The sequence below is a fragment of the Scyliorhinus torazame genome, chromosome X, assembly GCF_047496885.1.
Source record: "Scyliorhinus torazame isolate Kashiwa2021f chromosome X, sScyTor2.1, whole genome shotgun sequence".
In the NCBI taxonomy this organism is placed as follows: Eukaryota; Metazoa; Chordata; class Chondrichthyes; order Carcharhiniformes; family Scyliorhinidae; genus Scyliorhinus; species Scyliorhinus torazame.
Window position 1 is genome coordinate 11581746 of NC_092738.1, and position 25845 is coordinate 11607590.

The window sequence follows — 25845 nt, forward strand, 5'->3', positions numbered from 1 at the left end:
CCCTCCCCGGCACGGCCCCCCGTCCCCCCATCCCCCTCCCCGGCACGGACCCCCGTCCCCCGGCACGGACCCTGTCCCCCCCGTCCCCCTCCCCGGCACGGACCCCGTCCCCCCATCCCCCTCCCCGGCACGGACCCCTCTCCCCACCCCGGCACGGACCCCGTCCCCCCATCCCCCTCCCCGGCACGGACCCCCATCCCCCTCCCCGGCACGGACCCCCCTCCCCCTCCTCGGCACGGACCCCATCTCCCACCCCGGCACGAACCCCCGTCCCCCTCCCCGGCACGGACCCCGTCTCTCACCCCGGCACGGACCCCCGTCCCCCGTCCCCCTCCGCGGCACGGACCCCCGTCCCCCTCCCCGGCACGGACCCCGTCTCCCACCCCGGCACGGACCCCGTCCCCCTCCGCGGCACGGAACCCCGTCCCCCTCCCCGGTACGGACCCCCGACCCCCGCCCCCCTCCCCAGCAGTCATCCTCCCGTCCCCGGCACTGACCCCCCCTCCCGGCACTCCCCCGGAGCCCAGCCCACTCTAACCACCTCCCCCCCCCCCCCCCCACCCCCCGCCGCACACACACACACAAAACCCTACACACACCTCTCCCCCACACATTCAGACTGCGGCCACGCCATCGCCTGCCCAGCGGCCAGCCCCCCAGGCCGTCACTCACCTCCACGCTGGTCGGCGTGAACCTGGAGCACAGGTTGACGCCGATTAAAAGGAGGTTTGATTTACGTCGACGTGAACGGTCATCACGTCGACGGGACTTCGACCCATCCGGAAGGGAGAATATCGGCAGGCCCAAAATCGGCTGCCTTGCGCCCACCCGTGCCATTCTCCGAGGTGTGTGGCGCGATTGACGCCCCGCCAACTTTTCTCCCTTCGGAGAATTTGGCGGGCGGCGGGGGCGGGATTCACGACGGCCCACGGCGATTCTCCAACCTGGTGGGGGGTCGGAGAATCACGCCCCTGGTCTCTTGCTGCGGGCTCGTGGCAGTAGTGGCTTGGGAATAAAGGGTCCTGCGTGGTGTTTGGTTGTAATAATCTGGCACTCATGTGGGGTTCCAGCGTATTGGAAGTTGTCTGCTAGAAATGTGGGGACCTTGGTGCGTTTTACAGAGGTTTCCCTGCCTTGCAGCAGTAGTGTCCAGCGCGCTGCTCTAATCTGGCTAACTGAACCATCCTTAAGTCTGCCATCTAACAGGATTTGCATTGGGGTTTGCTCAGTGAGGATTGTGACTGGGCTGAGGCCCGTAATGTACGCAAAGTATTGAACTGCCCAAAAGACTGCAAGCTGCTGCCGTTCACAGCCTGAAAATCCTTGTTCTCCGGGGTCTAAAACTCTAGACGCATATGCTACTGGTCCTAATCTGTCATATTGTTTCTGTAGGAGTACTGCTGAAAGGGTTTGCTCCGGGCTGCTACCTCTATGGTATATGGTAAGTCAGGGTCAGGAACTTGTAAAGCAGGGGCTGTTTCTAAGGTGCGCTTTAAATCGTTTAATAACATAGAACACAGAAAAATACAGCACAGAACAGGCCCTTCGGCCCACGATGTTGTGCTGAACCTTTGTCCTAGATTAATCATAGATGATCATTGAATTTACAGTGCAGAAGGAGGCCATTCGGCCCATTGAGTCTGCACCGGCTCTTGGAAAGAGCACCCTACCCAAAGTCAACACCTCCACCCAACACTAAGGGCAATTTGGACATTAAGGGCAATTTATCATTGGCCAATCCACCAAACCTGCACATCTTTGGACTGTGGGAGGAAACCGGAGCACCCGGAGGAAACCCACGCACACACGGGGAGGATGTGCAGACTCCGCACAGACAGTGACCCAAGCTGGTATCGAACCTGGGACCCTGGAGCTGTGAAGCAATTGTGCTATCCACAATGCTACCGTGCTGCCCTTAAGAACAAATTAATCTACACTATATCATTCTACCGTAATCCATGTACCTATCCAATAGCTGCTTGAAGGTCCCTAATGTTTCCGACTCAACTACTTCCACAGGCAGTGCATTCCATGCCCCCACTACTCTCTGGGTAATGAAACTACCTCTGACATTCCCCTATATCTTCCACCATTCACCTTAAATTTATGTCCCCTTGTTCCACCCGGGGAAAAAGTCTCTGACTGTCTACTCTATCTATTCCCCTGATCATCTTATAAACCTCTATCAAGTCGCCCCTCATCCTTCTCCGTTCTAATGAGAAAAGGCCTAGCACCCTCAACCTTTCCTCGTAAGACCTACTCTCCATTCCAGGCAACATCCTGGTAAATCTCCTTTGCACCTTTTCCAAAGCTTCCACATCCTCCCTAAAATGAGGCGACCAGAACTGTACACAGTACTCCAAATGTGGCCTTACCAAAGTTTTGTACAGCTGCATCATCACCTCACGGCTCTTAAATTCAATCCCTCTGTTAATGAACGCTAGCACACCATAGGCCTTCTTCACAGCTCTATCCACTTGAGTGGCAACTTTGAAAGATGTATGAACCATAGACCCCAAGATCTCTCTGCTCCTCCACATTGCCAAGAACTCTACCGTTAACCCTGTATTCCGCATTCATATTTGTCCTTCCAAAATGGACAACCTCACACTTTTCAGGGTTAAACTCCATCTGCCACTTCTCAGCCCAGCTCTGCATCCTATCTATGTCTCTTTGCAGCCGACAACAGCCCTCCTCACTATGCACAACTCCACCAATCTTCGTATCGTCTGCAAATTTACTAACCCACCCTTCAACTCCCTCATCCAAGTCATTAATGAAAATCACAAACAGCAGAGGACCCAGAACTGATCCCTGCGGTAAGCCATTGGTAACTGGGATCCAGGCTGAATATTTGCCACCCACCACCACTCTCTGACTTCTATCGGTTAGCCAGTTTGTTATCCAACTGGCCAAATTTCCCACTATCCCATGCCTCCTTACTTTCTGCATAAACCTACCATGGGAAACCTTATCAAATGCCTTACTAAAATCCATGTACACTACATCCACTGCTTTACCTTCATCCACGTGCTTGGTCACCTCCTCAAAGAATTCAATAAGACTTGTAAGGCAAGACCTACCCCTCACAAATCCGTGCTGACTATTCCGAATCAAGCAGTGTCTTTCCAGATGCTCAGAAATCCTACCCTTCAGTACCCTTTCCATTACTTTGCCTACCACCGAAGAAAGATTAACTGGCCTGTAATTCCCAGGGTTATCCCTAGTCCCTTTTTTGAACAGGGGCACGACATTCGCCACTCTCCAATCCCCTGGTACCACCCCTGTTGACAGTGAGGACGAAAACATCATTGCCAACGACTATGCAATTTCATCTCTTGCTTCCCATAGAATCCTTGGATATATCCCGTCAGGCCCGGGGGATTTGTCTATCCTCAAGTTTTTCAAAATGCCCAACACATCTTCCTTCCTAACAAGTATTTCCTCGAGCTTACCAGTCTGTTTCACACTGTCCTCTCCAACAATATGGCCCCTCTCATTTGTAAATACAGAAGAAAAGTACTCGTTCAAGACCTCTCCTATCTCTTCAGACTCAATACACAATCTCCCGCTACTGTCCTTGATCGGACCTACCCCCGCTCTAGTCATTCTCATATTTCTCACATATGTGTAAAAGGCCTTGGGGTTTTCCTTGATCCTACCCGCCAAAGATTGTTCATGCCCTCTCTTAGCTCTCCTAATCCCTTTCTTCAGTTCCCTCCTGGCTACCTTGTATCCCTCCAGCGCCCTGTCTGAACCTTGTTTCCTCAGCCTTACATAAGTCTCCTTTTTCCTCTTAACAAGACATTCAACCTCTCTTGTCAACCATGGTTCCCTCACTCGACCATCTCTTCCCTGCCTGACAGGGACATACATATCAAGGACACGTAGTACCTGTTCCTTGAACAAGTTCCACATTTCACTTGTGTCCTTCCCTGACAGCCTATGTTCCCAACTTATGCACTTCAATTCTTGTCTGACAACATCGTATTTACCCTTCCCCCAATTGTAAACCTTGCCCTGTTGCACGCACCTATCCCTCTCCATTACTAAAGTGAAAGTCACAGAATTGTGGTCACTATCTCCAAAATGCTCCCCCACTAACAAATCTATCACTTGCCCTGGTTCATTACCAAGTACCAAATCCAATATTGCCCCTCCTCTGGTCGGACAATCTACATACTGTGTTAGAAAAGCTTCCTGGACACACTGCACAAACACCACCCCATCCAAACTATTTGATCTGAAGAGTTTCCACTCAATGTTTGGGAAGTTAAAGTCACCCATGACTACTACCCTGTGACTTCTGCACCTTTCCAAAATCTGTTTCCCAATCTGTCCCTCCACATCTCTGCGACTATTGGGGGTCCTATATAAAACTCCTAACAAGGTGACTGCTCCTTTCCTATTTCTGACTTCAACCCATACTACCTCAGTAGGCAGATACTCCTCGAACTGCCTTTCTGCAGCTGTTATACTATCTCTAATTAACAATGCCACCCCCCCACCTCTTTTACCACCCTCCCTAATCTTATTGAAACATCTATAACCAGGGACCTCCAACAACCATTTCTGCCCCTCTTCTATCCAAGTTTCCGTGATGGCCACCACACCGTAGTCCCAAGTACCGATCCATGCCTTAAGTTCACCCACCTTGGCTAAATCGCTGGCTTTGAAAGCAGACCAAGGCAGGCCAGCAGCACAGTTCAATTCCCGTAACAGCCTCCCCGAACAGGCGCAGGAATGTGGTGACTAGGGGCTTTTCACAGTAACTTGACACCACAGTCGGTGGTGTTGTCGATAGTGTGGAAGGAAGTAGCAGGTTACAGAGGGATATAGATAAGCTGCAGTGCTGGGCTGAGAGGTGGCAAATGGAGTTTAATGTAGAGAAGGGTGAGGTGATTCACTTTGGAAGGAATAACAGGAATGTGGAATATTTGGCTAATGGAAAAGTTCTTGAAAGTGTGGATGAGCAGAGGGATCTAGGTGTCCATGTACATAGATCCCTGAAAGTTGCCACCCAGGTTGATAGGGTGGTGAAAAAGGCCGATGGAGTGTTGGCCTTTATTGGTAGAGGGATTGAGTTCCGGAGTCAGGAGGTCATGTTGCAGCTGTACAGAACTCTGGTACGGCCGCATTTGGAGTATTGCGTACAGTTCTGGTCACCGCATTATAGGAAGGACGTGGAGGCTTTGGAACGGGTGCAGAGGAGATTTACCAGGATGTTGCCTGGTATGGAGGGAAAATCTTATGAGGAAAGGCTGATGGACTTGAGGTTGTTTTCGTTAGAGAGAAGAAGGTTAAGAGGAGACTTAATAGAGGCATACAAAATCATCAGAGGGTTAGATAGGGTGGACAGTGAGAGCCTTCTCCCGCGGATGGAAATGGCTAGCACGAGGGGACATAGCCTTAAACTGAGGGGTAATAGATATAGGACAGAGGTCAGGGGTAGGTTCTTTACGCAAAGAGTAGTGAGGCCGTGGAATGCCCTACCTGCTACAGTAGTGAACTCGCCAACATTGAGGGCATTTAAAAGTTTATTGGATAAACATATGGATGATAATGGCATAGTGTAGGTTAGATGGCTTTTGTTTTGGTGCAACATCGTGGGCCGAAGGGCCTGTACTGCGCTGTATTGTTCTATGTTCTATGTTCTATGTTCTATAACTTCATTGAAGCCTACTTGTGACAATAAGCAATTTTCATTTCATTTCATTTTATTCCTGATGCTTCTTGCGTTGAAGTATACACACTTCTACCCATCTCCGTGCCTGCAAGTACTCTCCTTTGTCAGTGTTCCCTTCCCTACTGCCTCATTACACGCTTTGGCGTCCTGAATATCGGCTACCTTAGTTGCTGGACTACAAATCTGGTTCCCATTCCCCTGCCAAATTAGTTTAAACCCCCCCGAAGAGTACTAGAAAACCTCCCTCCCAGGATATTGGTGCCCCTCTGGTTCAGATGCAACCCGTCCTGCTTGTACAGGTCCCACCTTCCCCAGAATGCGCTCCAATTATCCAAATACCTGAAGCCCTCCCTCCTACACCATCCCTGCGGCCACGTGTTCAGCTGCACTCTCTCCCTATTCCTAACCTCGCTATCACGTGGCACCGGCAACAAACCAGAGATGACAACTCTGTCTGTCCTGGCTTTTAACTTCCAGCCTAACTCCCTAAACTTGTTTATTACCTCCACACCCCTTTTCCTACCTATGTCGTTGGTACCAATGTGCACCACGACTTCTGGCTGCTCCCCCTCCCCCTTAAGGATCCTGAAGACACGATCCGAGACATCCCTGACCCTGGCACCCAGGAGGCAACATACCTTCCGGGAGTCTCGCTCGCGACCACAGAATCTCCTATCTAGTCCCCTAACCATTGAATCTCCTACAACTATTGCTTTTCTATTCTCCCCCCTTCCCTTCTGAGCCCCAGAGCCAGACTCAGTGCCAGAGACCTGGCCGCTAGGGCCTTCCCTCGGTAGGTCATCCCCCCCAACAGCATCCAAAACGGTATACTTGGTTTGAAGGGGAACGGCCACGAGGGATCCCTGCACTTTCTGCCTGTTTGTTTTTTCCCCCTGACGGTAACCCAGCTATTCTTGTCCTGTACCTTGGGTGTGGTTACCTCCTTGTAACTCTTCTCAATCACCCCCTCTGCCTCCCGGATGATCCGAAGTTCATCCAGCTTCAGCTCCAGTTCCATAACACGGTTTACTGCGTCTGTGTGCCGTGAAAGCCAATTCTTTTTAGACGTTCTTTTTTAGATGTTCTGAGAGTGGGGCGGCTTTAGTGGCGAAACCATTAATGTGATTCCTGCAGTATCCCACCAAACCTGGGAATGAACGGAGACCACTTACATTATGGGGCAGGGGCAATTTTACAATGGTGTCAACGTACTTCTGCTCAATCTCCCTTTTGCCGCGGGTGATAATTGCCCCCAAATAAAGTACTTTGGGCGCGATTCTCCGCTCCCGCGACTAAGTACCCACACCGTCGTGAACGCCGTCGAGTTTCACGACAGCGCGAAACGGCCCTGATCGCGATCGATTCAAGGCCCGAAAATGGGCTAGGAGCGGGGCCGCGAGGAACTCGGGGGGCGTGTCGTGAAAGCAGCGTCGTCAGCGTGCGCCGTTCATTGGCGCCGCGTAATGACGCGGCCGGCGCTGCGTAACTGGCATCACCCGCGCATGCGCGGTTGCCGTCCTCCCCGAGGCTGCCCCGCAAGAAGATGTCGGATGGATCTTGCGGGGCGCGGAGGAAAGGAGGTCCTCCTTCAGAGAGGCCAGCCCGCCGATCGGTGGGCACCGGTCGCGGGCCAGACCCCTTTTGAGTCCTACCCCGGTGAAAGAAACCCCCTTGCCCCCCCCACAGGCCGCCCTCCAGCGTTCCTGCGCTGTTCCCGCTGGCAGCGACCGGTGTGGATGGCGCCGGCGGGAAGCCGTCGTTTTGGGCAGGCCGCTCGGCCCATCCGGGCCAGAGAATAGCGGGTCTAGCGGAGAATCACCATTTTGGATGTCCCAGGCGATTCTCCGGCGTGCGCCGCACAGAACTCGACGGGGCCGTTCCCGCCGCTTGGGCGTCGGACCGGCGTCATGGGGAAAAATGGCGCGCCAGGCGATTCTCCCAAACGGCGCGGGAGCCGAGAATCGCACCCCGTGGGCGTCATTCTCCGACCCCCCGCCGGGTCGGAGAATGGCCGTTGGCCGCCGTGAATCCCGCCCCCGCCCCCAAACAAACAAAGAACAAAGAACAAACAAAGAAATGTACAGCACAGGAACAGGCCCTTCGGCCCTCCAAGCCCGTGCCGACCATGCTGCCCCACTAAACTACAATCTTCTACACTTCCTGAGTCCGTATCCTTCTATTCCCATCCTATTCATATATTTGTCAAGATGCCCCTTAAATGTCCCTATCGTCCCTGCTTCCACTACCTCCTCCGGTAGCGAGTTCCAGGCACCCACTACCCTCTGCGTAAAAAACTTGCCTCGTACATCTACTCTAAACCTTGCCCCTCTCACCTTAAACCTGTGCCCCCTAGTAATTGACCCCTCTACCCTGGGGAAAAGCCTCTGACTATCCACTCTGTCTATGCCCCTCATAATTTTGTATACCTCTATCAGGTCTCCCCTCAACCTCCTTCGTTCCAGTGAGAACAAACCGAGTTTATTCAACCGCTCCTCATAGCTAATGCCCTCCATACCAGGCAACATTCTGGTAAATCTCTTCTGCACCCTCTCAAAAGCCTCCACATCCTTCTGGTAGTGTGGCGACCAGAATTGAACACTATACTCCAAGTGTGGCCTAACTAAGGTTCTATACAGCTGCAACATGACTTGCCAATTCTTATACTCAGTGCCCCGGCCAATGAAGGCAAGCATGCCGTATGTCTTCTTGACTACCTTCTCCACCTGTGTTGCCCCTTTCAATGACCTGTGGACCTGTACTCCTAGATCTCTTTGACTTTCAATACTCTTGAGGGTTCTACCATTCACTGTATATTCCCTACCTGCATTAGACCTTCCAAAATGCATTACTTCACATTTGTCCGGATTAAACTCCATCTGCCATCTCTCCGCCCAAGTCTCCAGACAATCTAAATCCTGCTGTATCCTCCGACAGTCCTCATCACTATCCGCAATTCCACCAACCTTTGTGTCGTCTGCAAACTTACTAATCAGACCGGTTACATTTTCCTCCAAATCATTTATATATACTGCAAAGAGCAAAGGTCCCAGCACTGATCCCTGTGGAACACCACTGGTCACAGCCCTCCAATTAGAAAAGCATCCCTCCATTGCTACCCTCTGCCTTCTATGGCCTAGCCAGTTCTGTATCCACCTTGCCAGCTCACCCCTGATCCCGTGTGACTTCACCTTTTGTAATAGTCTACCATGAGGGACCTTGTCAACGGCCTTACTGAAGTCTATATAGACAACATCTACTGCCCTACCTGCATCAATCATCTTAGTGACCTCCTCGAAAAACTCTATCAAGTTAGTGAGACACGACCTCCCCTTCACAAAACCGTGCTGCCTCTCACTAATACGTCCATTTGCTTCCAAATGGGAGTAGATCCTGTCTCGAAGAATTCTCTCCAGTAATTTCCCTACCACTGAAGTAAGGCTCACCGGCCTGTAGTTCCCGGGATTATCCTTGCTACCCTTCTTAAACAGAGGAACAACATTGGCTATTCTCCAGTCCTCCGGGACATCCCCTGAAGACAGTGAGGATCCAAAGATTTCTGTCAAGGCCTCAGCAATTTCCTCTCCAGCCTCCTTCAGTATTCTGGGGTAGATCCCATCAGGCCCTGGGGACTTATCTACCTTAATATTTTTTAAGACACCCAACACCTCGTCTTTTTGGATCACAATGTGACCCAGGCTATCTACACCCCCTTCTCCAGACTCAACATCTACCAATTCCTTCTCTTTGGTGAATACTGAGGCAAAGTATTCATTTAGTACCTCGCCCATTTCCTCTGGCTCCACACATAGATTCCCTTGCCTATCCTTCAGTGGGCCAACCCTTTCCCTGGCTACCCTCTTGCTTTTTATGTACGTGTAAAAAGCCTTGGGATTTTCCTTAACCCTATTTGCCAATGACTTTTCGTGACCCCTTCTAGCCCTCCTGACTCCTTGCTTAAGTTCCTTCCTACTTTCCTTATATTCCACGCAGGCTTTGTCTGTTCCCAGCCTTTTAGCCCTGACAAATGCCTCCTTTTTCTTTTTGACGAGGCCTACAATATCACTCGTCATCCAAGGTTCCCGAAAATTGCCGTATTTATCTTTCTTCCTCACAGGAACATGCCGGTCCTGTATTCCTTTCAACTGCCACTTGAAAGCCTCCCACATGTCAGATGTTGATTTGCCCTCAAACATCCGCCCCCAATCTATGTTCTTCAGTTCCCGCCTAATATTGTTATAATTAGCCTTCCCCCAATTTAGCACATTCATCCTCGGACCACTCTTATCCTTGTCCACCAGTACTTTAAAACTTACTGAATTGTGGTCACTGTTACCGAAATGCTCCCCTACTGAAACATCTACCACCTGGCCGGGCTCATTCCCCAATACCAGGTCCAGTACCGCCCCTTCCCTAGTTGGACTGTGTACATATTGTTTTAAGAAGCCCTCCTGGATGCTCCTTACAAACTCCGCCCCGTCTAAACGCCTGGCACTCCGCTCCCGGAGATTGGGCGGGGGCGGGAATCGGGCCGCGCCGGTTGGTGGGACCCCCCGCTGGATTCTCCGGCCCGGATGGGCTGAAGTCCCGCCCAGAAATTGCCTGTCCCACCGACGTAAATCAAACCTGGTATTTACCGGCGGGACCAGGCGGCGTGGGCGGGCTCCGGGGTCCTGGGGGGGGGGCGCGGGGCGATTTGACCCCGGGGGGTGCCCCCACGGTGGCCTGGCCCGCGATCGGGGCCCACCGATCCGCGGGCAGGCCTGTGCCGTGGGGGCACTCTTTCCCTTCCGCCTCCGCTACGGCCTCCACCATGGCGGAGGCGGAAGAGACTCTCCCCACTGCGCATGCGCGGGAAACTGACAGCAGCCGCTGACGCTCCCGCGCATGTGCTGGGAAACTGACAGCGGCCGCTGACGCTCCCGCGCATGCGCCGCATTTCCGCGCCAGCTGGCGGGGAAACAAACGCCATTTCCGCCAGCTGGCGGGGCGGAAATCCCTCCGGCGTCGGCCTAGCCCCTCAATGTTGGGGCTAGGCCGCCAAAGATGCGGAGCATTCCGCACCTTTGGGCCGGCGCGATGCCCATCTGATTGGCGCCGGCTTTGGCGCCAGTCGGCGGACATCCCGCCGTTGGGGGAGAATTTCGCCCCATATCTTTCATTACTTGAGGTTTCTTGGGAGTGACCTTCCATCCGATGGAATGGAGCAGGGCTAGCAGCTAGCAGAGCCACGTGCTCGACCTCGGTGTGGGTTTGCAAGAGCAGGTCGTCTACACATTGTACTAGGCATTTAGGAGGGGAGAATTTAGAGAGACCAGCAGCTAATTGTCTGTGGGGGAGTTGTGGAAACCTTTTGGGAGACACGTCCACATGTACTGCTGACCTTGGAACGTAAAAGCAAATTTATATTGGCAAGCCCGGTCTAGAGGAATGGACCAGAAACCATTGTTAATGTCTAGCACGGTGAAGTATTTCGCTTGCACTCCCTGTTTAAGCATGGCCGCGGGACTCGTGGCAATGGTGGGGGCTGTTAAAGGGGTAACTTTATTCAATTCGCGATAATCAATTGTGAGGCGTCATGAGCCATCTGGTTTCTTAACTGGCCAAATCGGAGCATTGTTGGTGGACGCTGTGGGTTGAATTACACATTGCTTTAATAGACTGTCGATTACCTTGGAGTTTTCGTTCTCAGCCTGCTGGGGAAAGCCGTATTATTTCTGCGGTTTAGGGTCTGGGCCTGAGATCATGACGTCCCCTGATATCTGCCCACAATCGTGTTTATGCATAGCAAAGACACTTTTGTGTTTGTTGAGCACCTCCCTGATGGTCACGTCAACGTTAATCATTAAAGGATTAAACCAATATTCTCGGGGCTGGTTTAGCTCACAGGGGCTGGTTTATCTCACAGGGGCTAAACCAGCCCGGTTTAGCTCACTGGGCTAAATCGCTGGCTTTTAAAGCAGACCAAGGCAGGCCAGCAGCACGGTTCAATTCCCATACCAGCCTCCCCGAACAGGTGCCGGAATGTGGCGACTAGGGGCTTTTCACAGTAACTTCATTTGAAGCCTACTTGTGACAATAAAGTGATTTTCATTTTTTCCCACTGAACAGATCCTATTTACATAATCACCTACTGATAGTGTTACAGGGGCCCTTGTTATTGTAGACATCTGTTATACACACCTATTTACGGGGTCAAATGAGAGATTATTAGCGTTCATGAAATCCATTCCTACAATGTGCTCTGCGGTTGGGGGTAGCTCGACTAGAACGACAGGGTGCATCGTGGCTACGGTTCCAACATGGACAGGTATAGGGGCTGTAATGTATCCTTCCTACATAGGCCCAGTAAATCCGCTGAGTGTGATGGTGTTTGTAATTGGCCAGGGGGTTTCGAGGAACAGGCTGGACAAAGTTATCGTGGCCCAGGAGCCTCCTGTGTCCCAGAGAAAATCGACCGACTGACCCCGAAATTTGCCTGTGACTACCGGCCTCCCGACATTATCCCAGCGTGTATCACAGATCCACGTTGGAGAGGCCAGACATCGTCAGTCGACGGAGTTATATGCAAGATTATCTGCGCGGGCGTTTACGGTATGCATGGAGCGAGCGTTGCTTTCTAGCTGGCGTGGTTGGCGATCGTGTTCGGGCCTATTGTTCCTTGGCGGGGGGGGGGGGGTTAGGGTGTTCCTGTAGTCTCTGGTATCGGTTATATGGTGCCGGACTCTGTCTACATTCACGGGCAAAGTGTCCCGATTGCCCACAATTATAACATGATCCTCGGGGCGCGTGGGGATGACCTGGTGCTCTGGTGTATTGCTCTCTGGGGTATTGTTCCCTTGGATGTTGTACCTCTCCTCTGTCCTCATTTATCCATGCGGGTTCCTGACTAGTCCTCACTGGGTGCATGGTACCTGCTAAACCATTCCGTTGTATTTGTTCCTGCAGCGACTGTTCCCATGCCCTACATAGATGTCTGAGTCCCTGCTTCATTAGGCGTCTGCTCTGCTGGGTCGTAGTTTGAGCAAGCCTTTCCACCTGCTTCTGTGGCATGTGAAACTAAAGTGTGGGACCATTTAGTAGTGTCCTCAGCATCGAGGTTAGCGCGGTTTAAATCTCCGAATACTGCTTTAAAATGTATCCAGAGGGGACCAGCAAAGGCAGTCGGATTTTAACCTTTCCTCTGTCTACATTTATTCAAACCCTCTACTGGCTCCCCTTTATTGTATCCGATAGCGGCTAGTATGGCGTCCTTCATTTCGTCTCGGGTCCCCCCTCCTACATTTTGGGGTCCAGGTGGAGCTGATCGTACGGATTGGCCAAGGCTCATCACTATTAATTTGACCTCTTCCCTTTCATCTAGACCTTCCGTAACCTTCTGTTGGCGCACTTCCTCAAAGAAGCTGTGTGGGTCTGCACTGGGCTCGAATGTGGTGATTTTACTGTGTGCGTCCCGTAACTGGGTTACTGTGAGTGGGGTGGTGTAGGTAATAGCGGGGCCTGGAGTATTCCCTATTCTTCTCTCCGCAGTGACCGGATGCATGGGTGCCGGGGCTGTTTCACTCCTCGCTGGGGTTGGGGTGACCGCGGTTGCTGCTGCGGCTGGGGCAGTTCTTGCTGGGATGGGTGCCGGGGCTGTTTCACTCCTCGCTGGGGTTGGGGTGACCTGTATAACCGCGGTTGCTGCTGCGGCTGGGGCAGTTCTTGCTGGGATGGGTGCCGGGGCTGTTTCACTGCTCGCTGGGGTTGGGGTGACCGCGGTTGCTGCTGCGGCTGGGGCAGTTCTTGCTGGGATGGGTGGCGGTTGCTTTCGACTTTCAGTTCTTTCTACATGCTTTCCCGTAACTGTTCCCAATCAGCCATCTCTTCCTCCTCTGTCCCTGCTGTCCCGAAGGTACACATAATCCATTTTGAACCGAAAGTAGTGCCTGTAATCTCTCTATCTCTCGCTGGCACTTGGTCAGTGGGGCTTTGCCTTTGCTGCTTAGTGGACTGTTAGAGCGCTCTTAAAGCTGCCTGTCAATTGGCACATTTATCTGTTAGCTGAGTGACCTCTTGTTCGGTCTCCTCCCTTACCAAGACCGCACGTTGTGTGTCCTGGTAGGCCTTGTTGTACTGGGTCTGGAAGCTGCAAAGATGGATTATATTGGGCTGGTGGGTTTGTTTAATATCTGCGATTTCCCTATCCTTGTTGGCTAACCTCTCCCGGAGTTTCTCATCATTTTTCCTATTGTCCTCCTCCTTCTCTCTAACTGACCGCGGAACACCTCCACGGCCTCCTCAGTTCCTCTTTACTAAGCCAAGCAGCTCACTATGGCCATTGGCTTCTTAAACTTCGTCGCATTTTCCTTATAAATCCTCCCACCAAGTTTGTCCTATCTTCCCTGGACCCAATTCGGTGTTCACACAAAGATTTGCCCACAGGGACCATCCTTTCCCCTTTAAGCATTTCCTTAGTACATCCTCCCATACTGTGACATCCACACTTCTGTGACATGTCCACTACTTTTTCCTCGGTTTGCTGCTGCAGATTCATCTTCCTCTCTATCAATTGCGCTGCCATTTCCTCTCTAGTTTAATTTGGAACAGGGGGAATAGGGAGTTGATCGAACAACGGTTCACAATCCCTCTGGATTTGCGTGCCAGTCTGCAGAGTTTACCCTATCCGTCCCTGTTAGCTACACATGCGGTTAGTGCACACTTCCGAAATTCGGCTATTTGGCCAATATAGAACTTGCTCTTGTGGTTCGTTTTATGCCCTTTTCCAATTAAATCAAAGTTGTGGGATCTCTCGGAGTAACAAAGTCACTCCTAGTCGAGTCTCACCAGAGTCGCCAGTAAATGTTGCTCTTTTATCTTTATTAATAATAACCACAAGACGTGAGTACGTTCTGTGTACTGGACAAATGACCACGCAACCAGTATATTAGTTCAAATATTGTTTATTATTAAACACAGGCTTGGTTCTATGCGTAAAAATCTACACGCAGCTACACACTAAACTATACCCAACAGCTTAAATGAGTTTTACTTAACTTTCAAGTGACCGGCTCTGTACAGGTTAGATGAAGCCTTCATCTGAATCCCCACGTGTGTCGGCTGGAGGTTGTCAGGTACGTCTTGGCTGCGGCTCGTCCTTCAGGGAGCGATCGCGGGTCCCTGAACTTGGCTGGTCGAGGTGCTGCAGTTGGTGTGGCAGAGGCCGGTCCCAAAAGGGACAGAATGTTGGTTGCACAGTTAGAACATAGAACATAGAACATAGAACAATACAGCGCAGTACAGGCCCTTCGGCCCACAATGTTGCACCGAAACAAAAGCCATCTAACCTACACTATGCCATTATCATCCATATGTTTATCCAATAAACTTTTAAATGCCCTCAATGTTGGCGAGTTCACTACTGTAGCAGGTAGGGCATTCCACGGCCTCACTACTCTTTGCGTAAAGAACCTACCCCTGACCTCTGTCCTATATCTATTACCCCTCAGTTTAAGGCTATGTCCCCTCGTGCTAGCCATTTCCATCCGCGGGAGAAGGCTCTCACTGTCCACCCTATCTAACCCTCTGATCATTTTGTATGCCTCTATTAAGTCTCCTCTTAACCTTCTTCTCTCTAACGAAAACAACCTCAAGTCCATCAGCCTTTCCTCATAAGATTTTCCCTCCATACCAGGCAACATCCTGGTAAATCTCCTCTGCACCCGTTCCAAAGCCTCCACGTCCTTCCTATAATGCGGTGACCAGATCTGTACGCAATACTCCAAATGCGGCCGTACCAGAGTTTTGTACAGCTGCAACATGACCTCCTGACTCCGGAACTCAATCCCTCTACCAATAAAGGCCAACACTCCATAGGCCTTCTTCACCACCCTATCAACCTGGGTGGCAACTTTCAGGGATCTATGTACATGGACACCTAGATCCCTCTGCTCATCCACACTTTCAAGAACTTTTCCATTAGCCAAATATTCCACATTCCTGTTTTTCCTTCCAAAGTGAATCACCTCACACTTCTCTACATTAAACTCCATTTGCCACCTCTCAGCCCAGCACTGCAGCTTATCTATATCCCTCTGTAACCTGCTACTTCCTTCCACACTATCGACAACACCACCGACTTTAGTATCGTCTGCAAATTTACTCACCCACCCTTCTGCGCCTTCCTCTAGGTCATTGATAAAAATGACAAACAGCAACGGCCCCAGAACAGATCCTTGTGGTACTCCACTTGTGACAGAACTCCATTCTGAACATTTCCCATCAACCACCACCCTCTGTCTTCTTTCAGCTAGCCAATTTCTGATCCACATCTCTAAATCACCCTCAATCCCCAGCCTCCGTATTTTCTGCAATAGACCACCGTGGGGAACCTTATCAAACGCTTTGCTGAAATCCATATACACCACATCAACTGCTCTACCCTCGTCTACCTGTTCAGTCACCTTCTCAAAGAACTCGATAAGGTTTGTGAGGCATGACCTACCCTTCACAAAGCCATGCTGACTATCCCTGATCATATTATTCCTATCTAGATGATTATAAATCTTGTCTCTTATAATCCCCTCCAAGACTTTACCCACTACAGACCTATAGGCTCACCGGTCTATAGTTGCCGGGGTTGTCTCTGCTCCCTTTTTGAACAAAGGGACCACATTTGCTATCCTCCAGTCCTCTGGCACTATTCCTGTAGCCAATGATGACATAAAAATCAAAGCCAAAGGTCCAGCAATCTCTTCCCTGGCCTCCCAGAGAATCCTAGGATAAATCCCATCAGGTCCCGGGGACTTATCTATTTTCAGCCTGTCCAGAATTGCCAACACCTCTTCCCTACGTACCTCAATGCCATCTAATCTATTTACCTGGAGCTCAGCATTCTCCTCCACAACATTATCTTTTTCCTGAGTGAATACTGACGAAAAATATTCATTTAGTATCTCGCCTATCTCTTCAGACTCTACACACAACTTCCCATCCCTGTCCTTGACTGGTCCTACTCTGTCCCTAGTCATTCGCTTATTCCTGACATACCTATAGAAAGCTTTTGGGTTTTCCTTGATCCTTCCTGCCAAATACTTCTCATGTCCCCTCCTTGCTCGTCTTAGCTCTCTCTTTAGATCCTTCCTCGCTACCTTGTAACTATCCATTGCCCCAACTGAAACTTCACACCTCATCTTCACATAGGCCTCCTTCTTCCTCTTAACAAGAGATTCCACTTCTTTGGTAAACCACGGTTCCCTCGCTCGGCACCTTCCTCCCCGCCTGACCGGTACATACTTATCAAGAACACGCAGTAGCTGATCCTTGAACAAGCTCCACTTATCCAGTGTGTCCAACACTTGCAGCCTACTTCTCCACCTTATCCCCCCCAAGTCACGTCTAATGGCATCATAATTGCCCTTCCCCCAGGTATAACTCTTGCCCTGCGGTGTATACTTATCCCTTTCCAGCATTAACGTAAACGTCACCGAATTGTGGTCACTGTCCCCAAAGTGCTCACCTACCTCCAAATCCAACACCTGGCCTGGTTCATTACCCAAAACCAAATCCAATGTGGCCTCGCCTCTTGTTGGCCTGTCAACAAACTGTGTCAGGAAACCCTCCTGCACACACTGTGCAAAAAACGACCCATCTAATGTACTCGAACTATATCTTTTCCAGTCAATATTTGGAAAGTTAAAGTCTCCCATAATAACTACCCTATTACTTTCGCTCTTATCCAGGATCATCCTCGCCATCCTTTCCTCTACATCCCTAGAACTATTTGGAGGCCTATAGAAAACTCCCAACAGGGTGACCTCTCCTTTCCTGTTTCTAACCTCAGCCCATACTACCTCGGAAGATGAGTCCCCATCTAGCATCCTCTCCGCCACCGTAATACTGCTCTTGACTAGCAGCGCCACACCTCCCCCTCTTTTGCCTCCTTCTCTGAGCTTACTAAAACACCTAAACCCCGGAACCTACAACATCCATTCCTGTCCCTGCTCTATCCATGTCTCCGAAATGGCCACAACATCGAAGTCCCAGGTACCAACCCATGCTGCCAGTTCCCCTACCTTATTTCGTATACTCCTGGCATTGAAGTAGACACAGTTCAAACCACCTACCTGAACACTGGCCCCCTCCTGCGACGTCAAATCTGAGCTCCTGACCTCTATACTCTCATTCTCCCTTACCCTAAAACTACAATCCAGGTTCCCATGCCCCTGCTGCATTAGTTTAAACCCCCCCAAAGAGCACTAACAAATCTCCCCCCCAGGATATTTGTGCCCCGCAGGTTCAGGTGTAGACCATCCTGTCTGTAGAGGTCCCACCTTCCCCAGAAAGAGCCCCAGTTATCCAGAAATCTGAATCCCTCCCGCCTGCACCATCCCTGTAGCCACGTGTTTAATTGCTCTCTCTCCCTATTCCTCATCTCACTATCACGTGGCACGGGCAACAACCCAGAGATAACAACTCTGTTTGTTCTAGTTCTGAGCTTCCATCCTAGCTCCCTGAAAGCCTGCCTGACATCCTTATCCCCTTTCCTACCTATGTCGTTAGTGCCAATGTGGACCACGACTTGGGGCTGCTCCCCCTCCCCCTTAAGGACCCGGAAAACACGATCCGAGACATCACGTACCCTTGCACCTGGGAGGCAACATACCAAACGTGAGTCTCTCACGCTCCCACAAAATCTCCTATCTGTGCCCCTGACGAGAGAGTCCCCAATTACTAATGCTCTGCTCCTCTCCCCCCTTCCCTTCTGAGCAACAGGGACAGACTCTGTGCCAGAGGCCCGTACCCCATGGCTTACCCCTGGTAAGTCCCCCCCCCCCCACAAGTATCCAAAGCGGTATACTTGTTTCTCAGGGGAATGACCGCAGGGGATCCCTGCACTGACTGTTTTTTCCCTGTCCCTCTTACAGTTACCCATCTATCTCCAATCTTTGGTGTAACTAATTCCCTGAAGCTGCTATCTATGACCCCCTCTGCCTCCCGAATGATCCGAAGTTCTTCCAACTCCAGCTCCAGTTCCCTAACTCGGTCTTGGAGGAGCTGGAGATGGCAGCACTTCCTGCAGGTAAAATCAGCAGGGACACTAACGGCATCCCTCACCTCAAACATCCTGCAGGAGGAACATTGCACTCCCTTCCCTGCCATTCCTCTAACTTTCTACCAAGATCTGGCTAACAACTAAATTAAATTTTTTTATATATAAAAAAAAAATTATTAATAACAATAATAAAATATGGTACTTACCTCTCACCAAAGGGTTTTATGATTAGGTTAGAGGGGGAGGGCGGGTGGGAGACACTACACGTGTAGTGTCTCGGGTTTCCTCTCCACCAGAATTTATTGGTGAGGGTCTTCCCAGAAGTCCGCGGGTCGACTTCCTGTTCCCACCTTAAACACTAGAATTTTAAAAAAAATTTAAAGGAGAAACTTACCTCCCAGAAATCACTTCCGCACTGCCCCCGCTGAAATGGACTAGCCTGCTCCGCTCCTGCTGAAATCGACTTGGCCTGCAAGGTAAGTAAGTTGTTAATCTGTACTCACCTCACCACAGACAGCGACCTTTTAAACGGTCCCCTCTGCCTCGCAGCTCCCGCGCTTTTTCAAAATTCCCGCGCTGATTCTAAGGTCCCAGCTCTCACTCCCGAACTCAACAGCTGACCTGCAAGGTAAGTAAGTTAATCTGTACTCACCTCACCACAGACAGCGACCTTTTAAATGGTCCCCTCTGCCTCGCAGCCCCCGCGCTTTTTCAAAATTCCCGCGCTGATTCGAAGGTCCCAGCTCTTAAGTTCCTCTTATCCTCTGATCTTTTGGTACGTCTATGATTCTATGATAAGACTTTGATCACCGTAATCGATTCTTGCCAATTAGGGGCGGGTACCTTGATAGCTGGGCGGGTCCTAGTTGTTATTGTCCAAGGCACCTATGCACTCCCAAATAAGGTGAATAGGCATCCCCGAGTCTGTTATGTTTCAACCTGTGTCCCATTATCCTGGTGAAATCAGTGATTGACCTTCAGCAAGTGCAAGTTTCTGTGTAGGTCTGGTTTCCTCTGCACAATACACAAAGGCTGTGTATCGTCTGTGTCCCAATGTGACCACAATTCCCAGTATCCTTTGCGGGTGGCCATTTTAGATGGCCACAGTGGGTTGTTTGACACATCCCTCGAACCACATCCATTGAGAGGAAGGAAAAGGGACCTAACCTGCTACCCCAAGCAGTAATCAAGGCAAATAGCATAGGTGCATTAAGGCGAAGCTCGATTAACACATGAATGTGAGAGAGGAGAATGGGATGTTGATGAGTTAAGATGCAGAGGGCCAGGGATAGGAGGCTTGTATCCATCGTAGAAAAATCAGTTGTAACTGGTTCAAATTTAAATGGGATTTGGAACTGGTCCCAGTTGAGCTACTCCCAGTTGACCAGCCCCTAGTTGGTCAGTTGAATGACTTCAGTCGGACACTTGACCAATCCCAGTTGACAAGTTCGATGACTCCAGTCATACAGTTGACCAGCTCCCAGTTGACCAGTTCGATGACTCCAGTCGGACAGTTGACCAGTTGAATGACTCCAGTCGGTCAGTTCAGTGACTCCCAGCTCACCAGTTTGATGACCCCAGTCGCACAGTTGAGCGACTCTCAGTTGACGAGTTTGATGATTCCAGTCGGACAGTTGACCAATCCCAGTTGACCAGTTTGATGACTCCAGTCGGACAGTTGAGCAACTCTCAGTTGACCAGTTCGATGTCTCCAGTCGGACAGTTGACCAATCCCAGTTGACCAGTTTGAAGACTCCAGTCGGACAGTTGTGCGACTCCCAGTTGACCAGTTTGATGACTCCAGTCGGACAGTTGACCAGCTCCCAGTTGACCAGTTGAATGACTCCAGTCGGACAGTTGACCAATCCCAGTTGACCAGTTTGATGACTCCAGTCGGACAGTTGACCAATCCCAGTTGACGAGTTTGATGACTCCAGTGGGACAGTTGACCAATTCCAGTTGACCAGTTTGATGACTGCAGTCGGACAGTTGACCAATCCCAGTTGACCAGTTGAATGACACCAGTCGGACAGTTGACCAATCCCAGTTGACCAGTTTAATGATTCCAGTCGGACAGTTGACCAATCCCAGTTGACGCGTTTGATGACTCCAGTCGGACAGTTGACCAATCCCAGTTGACCAGTTGAATGACTCCAGTCGGACAGTTGAGCGACTCCCAGTTGACCAGTTTGATGACTCCAGTCGGACAGTTGACCAATCCCAGTTGACCAGTTTGATGTCTCCAGTCGGACAGTTGAGCGACTCCCAGTTGACCAGTTTGATGTCTCCAGTCGGACAGTTGACCAATCACAGTTGACGAGTTTGATGACTCCAGTCGGACAGTTGACCAATCCCAGTTGACCAGTTGAATGACTCCAGTCGGACAGTTGAACGACTCCCAGTTGACCAGTTTGATGACTCCAGTCGGACAGTTGACCAATCACAGTTGACGAGTTTGCTGACTCCAGTCGGACAGTTGACCAATCCCAGTTGACCAGTTTGATGACTCCAGTCGGACAGTAGACCAATCCCAGTTGATGAGTTTGATGACTCCAGTCGGACAGTTGACCAATCCCAGTTGACCAGTTTGATGACTCCAGTCGGACAGTTGACCAATCCCAGTTGATGAGTTTGATGACTCCAGTCGGACAGTTCACCAGCTCCCAGTTGACCAGTTGACTGACTCCAGTCGGACAGTTGAGCGACTCCCAGTTGACGAGTTTGATGACTCCAGTCGGACAGTTGACCAATCCCAGTTGACGAGATTGATGGCTCCAGTCAGACAGTTGACCAATCCCAGTTGACGAGTTTGATGACTCCAGTCGGACAGTTGACCAATCCCAGTTGACCAGTTTGATGACTCCAGTCGGAGAGTTGACCAGCTCCCAGTTGACCAGTTCGATGACTCCAGTCAGAAAGTTGACCAGCTCCAAGTTGACCAGTTGAATGACTCCAGTGAGACAGTTGACCAATCCCAGTTGACCAGTTCGATGACACCAGTCGGACAGTTGACCAATCCCAGTTGGCCAGTTTGATGACTCCAGTCGGACAGTTGACCAATCCCAGTTGACCAGTATGATGACTCCAGTCGGACAGTTGAGCGACTCCCAGTTGACCAGTTTGATGACTCCAGTGGGACAGTTGACCAATCCCAGTTGACCAGTATGATGACTCCAGTCGGACAGTTGACCAATCCCAGTTGACCAGTATGATGACTCCAGTCGGACAGTTGAGCGACTCCCAGTTGACCAGTTCGATGACTCCAGTCGGACAGTTGACCAATCACAGTTGACCAGTATGATGACTCCAGTCGGACAGTTGAGCGATTCCCAGCTGACCAGTTTGATGACTCCAGTTGGACAGTTGACCAGCTCCCAGTTGACCAGTTCGATGACTCCAGTCGGACAGTTGACCAGCCCCCAGTTGACCAGTTGAATAACTTCAGTCGCACAGTTGAGCGACACCCAGTTGACCAGTTGAATGACTCCAGTCGGACAGTTGAGCGACTCCCAGCTGACCAGTTTGATGACCCCAGTCGCACAGTTGAGAGACTCCCAGTTGACCAGTTCGATGACTCCAGTCGGACAGTTGTCCAGCTCCCAGTTGACCAGTTCGATGACTCCAGTCGGACAGTTGACCAGCCCCCAGTTGACCAGTTGAATAACTTCAGTCGCACAGTTGAGCGACACCCAGTTGACCAGTTGAATGACTCCAGTCGGACAGTTGACCAATCCCAGTTGACCAGTTTGATGACTCCAGTCAGACAGTTGACCAATCACAGTTGACCAGTTGAATAACTCCAGCCGGACAGTTGATCAATCCCAGTTGACCAGTTGAATGACTCCAGTCGGACAGTTGACCAATTCCAGTTGACCAGTTTGATGACTCCAGTCGGACAGTTGACCAATCCCAGTTGACCAGTTTGATGACTCCAGTCGGACAGTTGAGCGACTCCCAGTTGACCAGTTTGATGACTCCAGTCGGACAGTTGACCAATCCCAGTTGACCAGTTTGATGACTCCAGTCGGACAGTTGAGCGACTCCCAGTTGACGAGTTGAATGACTCCAGTCGGACAGTTGACAAATCCCAGTTGACCAGTTGAATGACTCCAGTCGGACAGTTGACCAATCCCAGTTGACCAGTTTGATGACTCCAGTCGGACAGTTGATCAATCCCAGTTGACCAGTTTGATGTCTCCAGACGGACAGTTGACCAATCCCAGTTGACCAGTTTGATGACTCCAGTCGGACAGTTGAGCGACTCCCAGTTGACCAGTTTGATGACTCCAGTCGGACAGTTGACCAGCTCCCAGTTGACCAGTTTGATGACTCCAGTCGGACAGTTGACCAATCCCAGTTGACCAGTTTGATGACTCCAGTTAGACAGTTGACCAATCACAGGTGACCAGTTGAATAACTCCAGTCGGACAGTTGACCAATCCCAGTTGACCAGTTTGATAACTCCAGTCGGACAGGTGAGCGACTCCCAGTTGACCAGTTTGATGACTCCAGTCGGAGAGTTGACCAATCCCAGTTGACGAGTTTGATGACTCCAGTCGGACAGTTGACCAATCCCAGTTGACCAGTTGAATGACTCCAGTCGGACAGTTGACCAATCCCAGTTGACCAGTTTGATGACTCCAGTCGGACAGTTGACCAATCCCAGTTGACCAGTTTGATGACTCCAGTCGGACAGTAGACCAATCCCAGTTGACCAGTTGAATGACTCCAGTCGGACAGTTGACCAATCCCAGTTGACCAGTTTGATGACTCCAGTCGGACAGTTGTTCGACTCCCAGTTGACCAGTTTGATGACTCCAGTCGGACAGTTGACCAACTCCCAGTTGACCAGTTGAATGACTCCAGTCGGACAGTTGACCAATCCCAGTTGACCAGTTTGATGACTCCAGTCGGACAGTTGACCAATCCCAGTTGACGAGTTTGATGACTCCAGTCGGACAGTTGACCAATTCCAGTTGACCAGTTTGATGACTGCAGTCGGACAGTTGACCAATCCCAGTTGACCAGTTGAATGTCACCAGTCGGACAGTTGACCAATCCCAGTTGACGAGTTTGATGACTCCAGTCGGACAGTTGACCAATTCCAGTTGACCAGTTTGATGACTGCAGTCGGTCAGATGACCAATCCCAGTTGACCAGTTTAATGATGCCAGTCGGACAGTTGACCAATCCCAGTTGACGCGTTTGATGACTCCAGTCAGACAGTTGACCAATCCCAGTTGACCAGTTGAATGACTCCAGTCGGACAGTTGAGCGACTCCCAGTTGACCAGTTTGATGTCTCCAGTCGGACAGTTGACCAATCACAGTTGACGAGTTTGATGACTCCAGTCGGACAGTTGACCAATCCCAGTTGACCAGTTGAATGACTCCAGACGGACAGTTGAACGACTCCCAGTTGACCAGTTTGATGACTCCAGTCGGACAGTTGACCAATCACAGTTGACGAGTTTGATGACTCCAGTCGGACAGTTGACCAATCCCAGTTGACAAGTTGAATTACTCCAGTCGGACAGTAGACCAATCCCAGTTGATGAGTTTGATGACTCCAGTCGGACAGTTGACCAATCCCAGTTGACCAGTTTGATGACTCCAGTCGGACAGTTGTCCAATCCCAGTTGATGAGTTTGATGACTCCAATCGGACAGTTCACCTGCTCCCAGTTGACCAGTTGACTGACTCCAGTTGGACAGTTGAGCGACTCCCAGTTGACGAGTTTGATGACTCCAGTCGGACAGTTGACCAATCCCAGTTGACGAGTTTGATGGCTCCAGTCGGACAGTTGACCAATCCCAGTTGACGAGTTTGATGACTCCAGTCGGACAGTTGACCAATCCCAGTTGACCAGTTTGATGACTCCAGTCGGAGAGTTGACCAGCTCCCAGTTGACCAGTTCGATGACTCCAGTCAGAAAGTTGACCAGCTCCAAGTTGACCAGTTGAATGACTCCAGTGAGACAGTTGACCAATCACAGTTGACCAGTTCGATGACTCCAGTCGGACAGTTGACCAATCCCAGTTGACCAGTTTGATGACTCCAGTCGGACAGTTGACCAATCCCAGTTGACCAGTATGATGACTCCAGTCGGACAGTTGAGCGACTCCCAGTTGACCAGTTTGATGACTCCAGTCGGACAGTTGACCAGCTCCCAGTTGACCAGTTCGATGACTCCAGTCGGACAGTTGACCAGCCCCCAGTTGACCAGTTGAATAACTTCAGTCGCACAGTTGAGCGACACCCAGTTGACCAGTTGAATGACTCCAGTCGGACAGTTGACCAATCCCAGTTGACCAGTTTGATGACTCCAGTCAGAGAGTTGACCAATCACAGTTGACCAGTTGAATAACTCCAGCCGGACAGTTGGTCAATCCCAGTTGACCAGTTGAATGACTCCAGTCGGACAGTTGACCAATTCCAGTTGACCAGTTTGATGACTCCAGTCGGACAGTTGACCAATCCCAGTTGACCAGTTTGATGACTCCAGTCGGACAGTTGAGCGACTCCCAGTTGACCAGTTTGATGACTCCAGTCGGACAGTTGACCAATCCCAGTTGACCAGTTCGATGACTCCAGTCGGACAGTTGACCAATCCCAGTTGACCAGTTTGATGACTCCGGTCGGACAGTTGACCAATCCCAGTTGACCAGTATGATGACTCCAGTCGGACAGTTGAGCGACTCCCAGTTGACCAGTTTGATGACTCCAGTCGGACAGTTGACCAGCTCCCAGTTGACCAGTTCGATGACTCCAGTTGGACAGTTGACCAGCTCACAGTTGTCCAGTTCGATGACTCCAGTCGGACAGTTGACCAATCCCAGTTGACCAGTTGAATGACTCCAGTCGGACAGTTGAGCGACTCCCAGCTGACCAGTTTGATGACCCCAGTCGCACAGTTGAGAGACTCCCAGTTGACCAGTTCGATGACTCCAGTCGGACAGTTGACCAGCTCCCAGTTGACCAGTTCGATGACTCCAGTCGGACAGTTGACCAGCCCCCAGTTGACCAGTTTGATGACTCCAGTCGGACAGTTGACCAATCCCAGTTGACCAGTTTCATGACTCCAGTCGGAGAGTTGACCAATTCAAGTTGACGAGTTTGATGACTCCAGT